We start from the raw sequence: 11406 nt of genomic DNA, 5'->3' as shown, positions 1-11406 counted from the left end.
GCTCTTTCCTGGACTCGCCTTCACCTCCATGCCCGATTCTTTCAGCTAAACCACTCACTATAATTTTTACATATTGCGATCAACTTTATGATCATCAACGGCAAAACCTAGGTAATTTTTTTTATCCCGAGCCATCTTCTTTTTGTTTAGTTTTGCTTGTTCGAAAAGGCTTCTATACAGTATGTGAGATAGATGGAGTATATGCATCTGACATAAATTCAAGAATAAATTTGAAATATTGTAAATTTAACTCGAATCATAGAGAACCGTTCTCAAAATCATTTGATGACCTCTTTATCCTCTAATCAAATGTCAACGAAATAATTAACTTCTGATATGAAGAAAAAAACTTACTTTAAGGTTTCATACTAAAGAAAAAATATATGCATCTGACATTTAAAGAAAAAATTTAAAACATAGTAAATTTACCTCAATAATTCTCAAAATTTTCTAATGACCTCTTTATTCCCTAATCAAACGCCAATGAACTGATTAATTCTAATATGAAGAAAAAAACTCACATTAAGATTCCATGCTAAAGAACAAACATGTGCGTCAACCATAAGTTCAAGAATAAATTTAAAATATAGTAAACTTTTCTCAAATCATAAGCAACAATTATTGGAATCGTAATAATGTGAAGACAAATTCCTTTTTGGAGGCTTGCAACAACGTTTGTATGTAGGTGTTTGGGACAAACTGTTTGACTCCTAATGGGATTGATTAGGTCACTATTTTGTGAATTTTATTTTACAGAATAATCATTAAATAATTTAAGAAAAAAATATAAAGAGATAGTTTTGTCTATTACGAAGAATTTTAATGAGGGGAAAAAAGTTCAAATAAATTTTCTAAGGGTCTTCACACTTTTAATATATATATATATATATATATATATATCAGCAATTGACAATGGAAATGAATATACCTACTGTTGGAAATGAATTCCTTTGAATTGGGATATTGATGGTCTGAATATTCAAATAATAGATATATCAACTCTAAATAGGAAACCTCTAGATATAAATAGGAATAATCTATAGCACCTAAAAAGACTCAGACCTTGAGGTAGTACAGGTAGAGGTATTAGCTTTCATAGAAGCTCACCCACCGAACTAAATATGGGATGAACTAAAGATGAGAGAATTAACTTAGAATGGTGGCAAAGCTATTGAATCAGTTCAGTCACAGAGCAACAAGTGGAATAGGAACTTCAACAGTGGTCGAGAAGCTAAAGAGAAATCAAGAGGCGGATGAGTAGACAACTTTCCTAATCTGACCTAATGTTTATATTTTTGCTTGATATTTGTTGCTTCTGGATCTAGGTCACGCAACTTGTTTTGATGTAAACATAGATCTTTTTGTTTTATCAAATGGGCTTTAGCTGGACTTTTATTTTAAAAAAGTTATAGAAAGATATTTTAATAAATAATGTAAATAAGATAATATAGAAATAATATCATTACCTCTGAAATCATCATTTATAATTAATGATGGATAAAAACTCAACAATGTTATGTACAACAACAGGAGAACAACTGTTAACAAAGTAAAAAAAATTCAAATAATAGAGTTCACTTTTAAAAATGTCTAGTTCAAGGAATGTGCCCATCAGATAGATTGAGACATAAGATTGACATTGGTGGGAATTCAAGATAGTATATGGGTTGTGAATCTCCATAGGCCCTATTTTGGGATCATTAAGGCTTGATATGTGTATAAAAAAATTCATGGGATGACTTTCATCCATTCACTTCATCATTTATTGTATTTGTTTGTCATGTATTATTTTTACGTGTTACTTGTCGTGTATTTAGCTTTTATCCACATTTTTGTGCATGCTTGTCCTTTTTGTTTTTATATATATATATATATATATATCATTTAGGAATTTTTTTTCTTGTAGGTTGCATGATTATACTATTTCTTTACTTAGCTTATTTTTCATATTGCTCAGTTGGAATATCCTACCTACTAAGTATAAGTGGACCACACTCACTCCTATGGTTCCCTTTTAATACAGATCCTAGTACGAGTACGACGCGTAGTGGTTAAGCTTTTGTATGAGGATTTGGTGACTTCCCGGTACTGGCATGCTCTAGGTTATCAAAGTTGACTCCAAGACTCATTCAATCTATTGTTATGTCTTTATTTTAGTTTTAGAGGCAAACTATGTATTATTTCAAAATTTTGAGTTTCATCACATGCTCTTGTACATGTAACACAATTTCCAAGATTTTATAATATTTTGTTCTAACTTTCTCCATATTGTACATGTTTTGACCTGACATCATTCTAGAAGTCTCATTTTTATCTTAGTTTGTGTATATTTTGTATTTCTTTCATTTTTAGGGTGTTTTACTTACTATCAAGGTTGGGCCGTGGTAGTGCCATCATGACCTTAATTTTTGTATTGTGACATTTTTGTTCAACAATAACGTGATGTCACTTAATAATTTGATGTTAGAATTAATAATATATTACTTTAAAACACCAACATGTGCTTCAACCTTCCCTTCAAGTGCTTGTTGATTACTGTTTATCTATGATAAACAAAGTAAAAGAAGATACAAATAAAATCATTCTCAATAATAATACATCTACAACATAGACAAAAATAAAGATCACAATACCTTTATGAGTTTCTTTTTCAATTTCCTCAACATCTTAAGAAATTCTTCTTAAGCCCGACTGTAATACCCCGTAAGATTCTGAGCTCGATTCAGCTCTTAGTTGCATGCTTTAAGGGGTTTTAAGGCTTAAAATTTTCACTAAGTGTTGAGGACTTAGTCATTTCAAGACCCTAAGACTTTCTGGATTTTTATTTTGGCCTTCCCCACTCCGAGACATTAGTTTTTGAGTTGATTCATATTTGGGAGGTTAAAGGTATGTCCTGGGAGAGTTTTGGGGTTTTTGAATGGGATTCAGGGTGCGTTTGGATAGTGGATACAAAGAGCCCTCACAATATCCCATGGTGTGATGGTGGCTCCATCGTAGCAAAGGTCGCAGCATGAAGGTGGATCCACCAGAGTAAGGGTTGCAGAACGAGGGCCACTCCCCCGGAGTATGGTTCGTGACGCGTTGGCATAGTACATCCATTTTCTTGATTAAAGAGATCAAGGGGAAATTAATTCTTTTTTCCTCAACCTAATTCGTCCATAACACACTTAGGGACATCCATAGGGGAATTATTTGCCTCTTTCTCTTAAAATTACTCACTAGAAATCCTTCTCCTTCCCAATCATTTACCATCCTTATGATTTAAAGCAAAGAAAAGTATAATTGGTTTCTAGTATACCAACCCTTATGCTATTTTTAGGTGGATTTTCTAAATTATGAGCATATAATTAATATGAGAGTGGTATTTAGCACCGAGAAGGGAATGCGGATGAGCGTATCCTTAATTCCTAGAAACTACAAGCCAACGTAGGTGTAAGTCCCAATATGAGTCAAGTTCTGTGATCACTATGATTAAGGTTACTCTTCCCAATATGTGTAAGAAGTTGGAATCCATGGTAGCTCACATGGTTTATGTCGATTATAAGAACCTCACTAAGAAAGCATAATAAATAAGGCTTTTAGAATCTAAGTGTCATGGCTCACAAAGTTTATTCTTATTCTTCTTCATCATTGATTTTGGCCTTGCAGTCTTTTGCTTTATTCATATCCAAGGTGATTCATTTAAACTGAACATGCATCATTGAAAGTTTATTTGAATATTTAGTTATAGTTTTTACTTATGCATTCACCCCATATACTCTGTACATTCTAGAGGTACTGACCCACATATATGACTATGTGCTATATTGTCTTATAATGTTGGTTCTGGTGCTCAGTTCCAGCAGCATAATTGATCATGGGCATCACACCTACATCCTAACTTTTGGGTGAGTCCTCATAGTTTGAGGATCCAATTTCTCAAACTTTGATATAGATGAAGAATTTTCAGTTATTTGATTTCTATTTATGTTCGAGTCAGCTGGGGGTCTGTCTCAGTGGCTCTCTAGTTAGAAGTAAAGGCTTGTCCGAATGTTTCTGTTTTAAGTACAAGAGTGTCTATTTAAGGATTTCTAAGTTAAAGAATTTTAGTTAAGATATTAATTCAGTTATCTTCAAATTTTATATATGTCAGTTTACTTTTCTTATGAGTTCAGTAAAGGGTTAGCTTGGGACTATTCATAATCTTAAGCACTGTGTGACGTCTAGGGATACTTCTGGGGTATTACAAAATTGGTATTAGAGCCCAAGGTTTTAAGGAGTCCCATGGAGTCAGACAAGCCATGTTATGTAGAGTCTTGATCATAGATGTGAAGCATGCCACATTTATAAGTAAGAGGCTACGAGACAAGTTAGGAAATATCATTTCTTTCATGATCTATCGTGTTTACCGTTGTATCTATCTGATTAACTTATGCTTTTATGTGATAGAATATGCCTTCCCACCGAGACAATACAGGCAGAAATAGTGACCAACCGCTCCTACATGGCAACCCTCTAATGAGAACGTGTTTCATGCTAAATTTTGGGTTACCTTTCAGGCATTGGCCTAATCTGTGAATGCCAACATCCAGAAAAACCAATAGGAGGTAGTCCTACTTCATCAAAATAGTAATCTAGCTGCAACTAGAATTCGTGATTTCATGAGAATGAATCCACCTGAGTTCCATAAATCAAAGATGGATGAGGATCCTTAACTCTTCATTGATGAGGTGAGAAATATTACTCAGATTATGCATCTTACTGAGGATAATAGTGTATAATTGACATCTAATAGGCTAAAAGATGTTGCTTATGATTGGTTTGTTATGTGGAAGAAAGGTAGAGGTGTGGGTGCAACTCCTGTGAGTTAGCAGGTATTCTAGAATGCATTTATAGAAAGGTTCTTTTTGCGTGAGATAAGAAAAGCTAAGGTGGAGGAGTTCATAAACTTAAGGTAGTACTCTATGATCGTGAAAGGGTACTTCCTTTAATTCACTCAGTTATTTAAGTATACTTCCAAGTTGATAGCTGACCCTAGAGCTCGTATGAGTAAGTTTGTTACTGGGTGTCTGATTTGGTGGTCAAAGAGTGTAGGACTTCCATGCTTATTGGGGATATGTATATTTCTAGATTGATGACGTATGCTCAACAGATTGAGGCAGAAAAGTTGAAGAAAAGAGAGAAGAGAAACAAGAAGGCTAGAATTGGGATAGTTTGAGTATGGTTAACCACTGTCTAGAGGGGGGAACCCTTTGTAGTTTCAGGGTTATTCATCAGTTCCAACGCCATTTTTAGCAAGTGCCCCTGCACCCAGGACCAAGTAGGAGTGGTGAGGCAGGACTTTTAATTCCAGGTCTTAGAGCAGCATGGGTGGAAGGTCCAGCTATTTGACATGTGAAAATGTGATAAAAATTATCCTGGTGAGTGTTTGATAGGTAAAGAGGGTTGTTATGGGTGTGGCAAGTTAGGCCACGAAATTAAGGAGTGTTCGTATGCTAAGCAGAGAAGTAGGGATGTTCGTCCTCAGACTCAGGTTACTAATGCACTAGCTCCGTCAGGTCGCCTAGTTCCCCCTAAGGGCACATCATCCAGTACCGATGGTGTTCAGTACTAGAATTGGTTTTATGCTTTACCATTTTGATAGGACCAAAAGAGTTCACCAGATACTATCACTGGTATATTTCGTGTCATTCATCTTGATGTATATGTGTTGTTAGAACCAGGATCAAATCTCTCCTATGTAACTCCACTAGTTACTATAAATTTTGGGGTGGGCCTTAAAAATCACCAAACCTATCTCGATTTCCACACTAGTGGGTGAATCAGTTGTTGCCAAATGAGTCTATAATAAGTGTCCTATTGTTGTCCTCCATAAGATTGTTCTAGAAGACCTAATAGAATTAGAGATAGTAGATTTTGATATTATTCTAGGAGAGATTAGCTCCATTCATGTTATGTATCAATAGATTAACGCACCCATGTGGTAAAGTTTCAGTTTCTCAATGAGGTAATTTTTAAATGGGAAGGTAGTTTTGTGTTTTCCAAAGGTCATTTCATATCTTATCTTCAGGACAAAAAGTTGATGTCAAAAGGATGTGTCTATCATTTAGTTTGAGTCACAGCTACTAAGTTTGAAACTACAACAGTTTAATAAGTCTGTGTAGTCAATGAATTTCCTGAGGCTTTTCCCAAATTTTGATAGGGGTACCATTGCACAGAGAAATAGAATTCGGCATTGATCTTCTTCCTGATACTCAGACCATCTCGATCTCTCCTTATTTTATGGCTCTGGATGATCTTAAAGAGTTAAAAAGCATTTTAAAGACCTCTTAGATAAAGGTTTTATAAGGCCAGTATCTCACCGTTGGGTGTTCATGTCCTTTTCGTGCATAAGAAAGATGGCTCTCTCCGAATGTGTATCGACTACCACCAGTTGAACAAAGTCATAATAAACAACAAATATCCTTGACTTATTCGACCAGCTTCAGGGTGTAATTTATTTCTCTAAGATAGATCTCAGGTCTGGCTATCATCAGCTTAAATTTAAAGAATGTGACATTTTGGAGACAACCTTCAAAACTAGGTATGGTCACTTCAAATTTGTAGTTATGTTCTTTGGACTAAAACAATCCCCTGCAGCTTTCATAGACTTGATGAACAAGGTGTCTACGTACTTGGACATATTTGTCATAGTCTTCATTGATGACATCCTTGTCTATTCTCATAGTGAGAATAATCATGCAGACCATCTAAAGGTTGTGTTGTAGACCCTTAGAGATCATCAGTTATTCACTAAGTTTAGTAAGTGCAAATTTTGGTTGACAGTAGTATCTTTCCTCAGACACATTATTTCTGGTGCTGAAATTCAAGTTGACCCTCAAAAGACCAAAGCAGTGAAACACTGGCCTAGAACCATATCTCCATCTGATATTAGGAGTTTCATGGTTTTGGCTAGCTATGACCGATAGTTTGTTGGAGGGTTTTCTTAAATTGCTTCCCTAATGTCTAGGCTAACCCAGAAGAAGGTCAAATTTTAGTGGTCAAATTCCTGCGAGAAGAGTTTGCAGGAGTTGAAGACTCGACTTAATTTTACTCTAGTATTGACTTTGCCAAATGGCCCAGATGTGTTCGTAGTATATTGTGATGCTTCTAGAGTTGGTTTGGGTTGTGTTAGAATGCAGAGAGGCAATGTCATAGCCTATGCCACTATACTGCTTAAATCCCATGAAAGGAATTATCCGACCCATGATTTTGAGTTGGCAGTTATTGTCTTTGCCTTGAAAATTTGGAGGCATTACCTGTATGGAGTTTATGTTTATGTGTTCACGGATCACAAGAGTTTACATTATGTATTCGCACAAAAAGACCTAAATCTCCGCCAGAGAAGACGGCTTGAGTTGTTAAAAGACTACGATATGAGTATAATATATCATCTGAGCAAGGCCAATGTAGTAGCAGATGCCCTTAGTAGATTATCTATGGGTAGTGTTGCCCATGTTGAGAATGATAAGAAGGAGTTAGTTCATAAGGTTAGTCATCTTAATAGGTTAGAAATTTGGTTAGTTGATTCAGTCAAAGGTAGTACGTGGGTTCAGGATGATACAGAATCTTCATTAATTAATGAAGTGAAAGAAAAGTAGGACAGGGATATTAGTTAGAGATCAGAAGGTGGAAGATTTCTCCCAAGGGGATGTGATGTGCTAGCCTTCTGTTAGCACATTTAAGACTTTTAACTTGAAATAATTCTAAGTTCTTAAGTAATTACTATTGTTTTTATTATATTTCATGTGATTTTGTAGGAAAGTCAAGATGTATGAACATATATGAAATCTACATTAAGAAGGATGATTTTTGGTGAAAGATGCAAGAAATTAAGTTCTAAAAATTTCATCCGACGACTTGGTCTGATAAGCTATCAGATCTGTGATAAGCTATCAGAACATGACGTCACACATAGGCAGAGAACAAAAAAGGTGAAGCATTTTTTACGATATTTTCTGATAAGTCGTCAACTTCCTAATAAGCCATCAGGACTTGTCGTCAGCCGAAGGCAGCAAACATAGAATTTGAAGAGGATTTGACGACATTTTCTGATAAGTCATCACATATGTCATCAGATTTTTGATAAGTCATTACAAATATTGTCACACATGTCATCATACATGTCGTCAAATTTGTGATAAGTCATCACAAATGTCGTCACACATGTCGTCAGATTTGTGATAAGTCATCACAAATGTCGTCAGCTAAAGGAGAAATTCTGAATTTTTAGTTTTGAATTTCCTTTAAGTTACAGATATAAATAGCAGTTTTTAGGGTTTCATTCAATATTGAGAACTTATTCCAAAGGAAAAAGTCACCTCTTTTTGAGCCTCTTAACTTATAATTCAATTTTCAACTTTGTGGTTGGGTTTTGGGAACTTTTTCTTGAACTTGGAAGAGAATCAACTGCAGACTTCATCTTTTGTAAGCTTAATTTCTCTAAATAAGGAATAAAATTATTGCTATCTCTTTCTTTCTCATATGGAACTAAACCCATAACTAGGGTTGTGGGATCTATGATTATTCCTCCATGGATTTAATAGTTAGTTAAGGTTTGAGTGATTGTGGGAACATCTTGATAATTCTTTTGTAATGATTATTTTCTATTGGTTGCAAACAATAGATCTAGCCTTATGTTTACTTTCTCAAACTGAGAAATAAACAAAAGGTAGTGAACTATCAACGAGGATTTGGGAAGGTTAATTTTCCATCTAATGATTAATGCTGTAACAAGATTAATCAACTCGAGATAAAATCGGTGTGAATATAAGGTTTTCCTAAGTTAGAGAGAATTAACGAGCATAACATCTTGGTAAGTTGAGAAACACTTAGATGGACTATCGATACTAATAATTTGATGTTTCCCACAAGTCATGAGAATCCAGTAATACAACTATTATTCAATGTGGGGTTAGTAATCATAGTGACCATAACCCTAGGTTCTCTCTATCATTGATTTGAACCATTGAAATTTTATCTTTGAGTTCTGAAGCAAGTCAAAACTTTTATCAACCATTAAAAACCCTCATTTTATCTTTTCATATCATTTGTTTGAAGTTAACTTGTAGCTATAGTTTCAAATTAGTTTAATCACCACTCATATTATTCTTCGTGGATTCGACCCCGACTCTAAAGTTGGGTAATTATATTGACGACGCCCGTCTTTCACTAAATTAATGTTTAAGTTGAGCGTTATAAAAAATGGCGCCGTTGCGGGAAACAATTTGGCGTATTGTGTTGATTTAAAATTTTAACTTACTTGCTTGAATTAAAACGTGTAAATATTTGTTTAAAATTTATTTCTTGTGTTAGGTATATTTTTATTTAAGTTTATTTATTATTATGGCATCTTGGCATGAATGTGATTTTTATGGTTGAAAATCCTGCCTTGATGATCCATGTCCATATTGTAATGGACCTCACTTTTGGCAAGATTGTAGATATGCTCCCCGGAGAGAGATGCGTGCACCATCTCCATCCTACTGGGAGGATGATTGTTCTTTATGTGGTGGTCAAGATGGACATTAGAGTGATTGTTCAAATTCCCCCTCCCTCTATTATGCTAACCCAAATTCTAGTTATTCTTATGATTTTGATAGGTCTTATAGTTAAGAACAGGAAGAACGAAGCACCGGAACGAGTTGCATTAAAACTATGTCTCAACAAATTTTGGATAGCCAGGAAAAAATTCTTTAAGAGTGAGGGAATGGAAAGAGGAAAGAAAAAGGATAGAAGATATGGATATAGAGGTCAATTATTCAAAGCACTTTTCAATATTATGTTTAGATGACACCTTGTTTGTGGAATCATTTAAAATAAGAGAAGAATGTGAAGATGTAGAGCAAGAAACCTATATTTATGTTGAGCTTAATGATAAGTAACCCTTGGGGATTCCCCAACCAACCATGAGAGTTGATGTCAAAATTGAGTAAATGGTGCTAGATGCAAAAGAAGAAACCAAGCCAATCTCTTATAAAGACTCTAGCCCAATTCGGGGTGAAGAGGTCAAGAAGGATACAACACTAAAATTAGGGATAAGACCTCACTCAAATCACTTTTCAACATTATGCTTGGTGGATGTGATGAAATTTAAACCACCAAAGCAAATGATGAATTTTGGAAATGAGGAGGAAAATTTCTACATTTTGGAGTTTGTCTTTCAGAAAGGGTATAATACAACCCCAATCTTGAAGGCTAAGAAGCTTAAATATCGGTGTCCATTTAGTGGCTTTTTAAGATTCTCACCGTTGCTAAATGAGCCCACAAGAAATTTTGATGCAAAATTGGGCAAGCGGTTCAAGTCTTTGAAGTGGCGTGATAGAACTTTCCTTATCATGCTCTCACATTTTCCCAACTCACCTAAAAGATGTAAAGATCACAAGATAGGTCGACGATTCAAATTGTCTAAGTGGATAGATAAAGGATGAAGCACTTTAAAGGTATCTTGATGAATTCTGAGTAGTCAAGATAACCTAGTCATGCCGCGACATTAAATCAAGTGCTGCTTAGGAGGCAACCCAAGGAATTTTTTTATTTGTATTTGTATTATGTGATTGACATCAGATCTCTGCACCTATGGTTCCACGTTATGTTTCTAACTCTCTTGTTTTGGTTTGATGCATTGGGGATAATGCATGATTTTAAGTTTAGGGTGAGACTGCTTATGGGTGTTGATGTTCTCTTGGGGTCTTTGTTATCGTTCCTCTTTTCTCTGGAGTCTTATTCTTAGTAGAGCCGGTATGTTTAGGCGTACTATATTTTGTTTTGTGATATGTTATGGTTAATTAGGAGAAAAATAAGTATCTAGGGCAGTTGACATATTTTGTTGATTTTTGGGAATGGTAAATACCTCTCTAATTGTCTATGTTTTAACTGTGTGATGTGCAGCTATATGCGACTACTATGAACCCTTTTATGGCATTGGTATTAGGGACATGATAATCATTGCTAACAATTGAATGAACTGGATAGGTAGCAACTTGTGATGTACCTTTGTGCCATGTGTTTGGGAGATACTACCTAGTTCTCGTTGTATGTCAAATCCAGAACTTGCCCAGTTGGTCTTTCCCTGGTTGTAGGAGAGTGGTTAGGAAAGGATCATAGGCCATTTTTTATATTAGTCCACTTTTAGCCTAAATGACCTTCCATGTTTGAATAATATCCCTTGATCCTAATTTTCATCCTGAATGCCTATATATTTTTTTTGTTATACCTATCACCTTCCGACTTGTATCACAATGAACCTGTTCTATCCTTGATCCTCCTTGAGCATTGTGCACTTTGACTTAGGCAAATCGCCTACGTTGAGGATGGATATCATATGGGTGTGTGATGTAAAGTGAGTATGAAGAAGGGTAAGATAAAATTAAAAAAATGTAAGCCTGG

The sequence above is a fragment of the Capsicum annuum genome, chromosome 6, assembly GCF_002878395.1.
Source record: "Capsicum annuum cultivar UCD-10X-F1 chromosome 6, UCD10Xv1.1, whole genome shotgun sequence".
Classification (NCBI taxonomy): domain Eukaryota; kingdom Viridiplantae; phylum Streptophyta; class Magnoliopsida; order Solanales; family Solanaceae; genus Capsicum; species Capsicum annuum.
The sequence above is the reverse complement of the archived record's forward strand: the minus strand, read 5'-3'. Positions refer to the sequence as shown.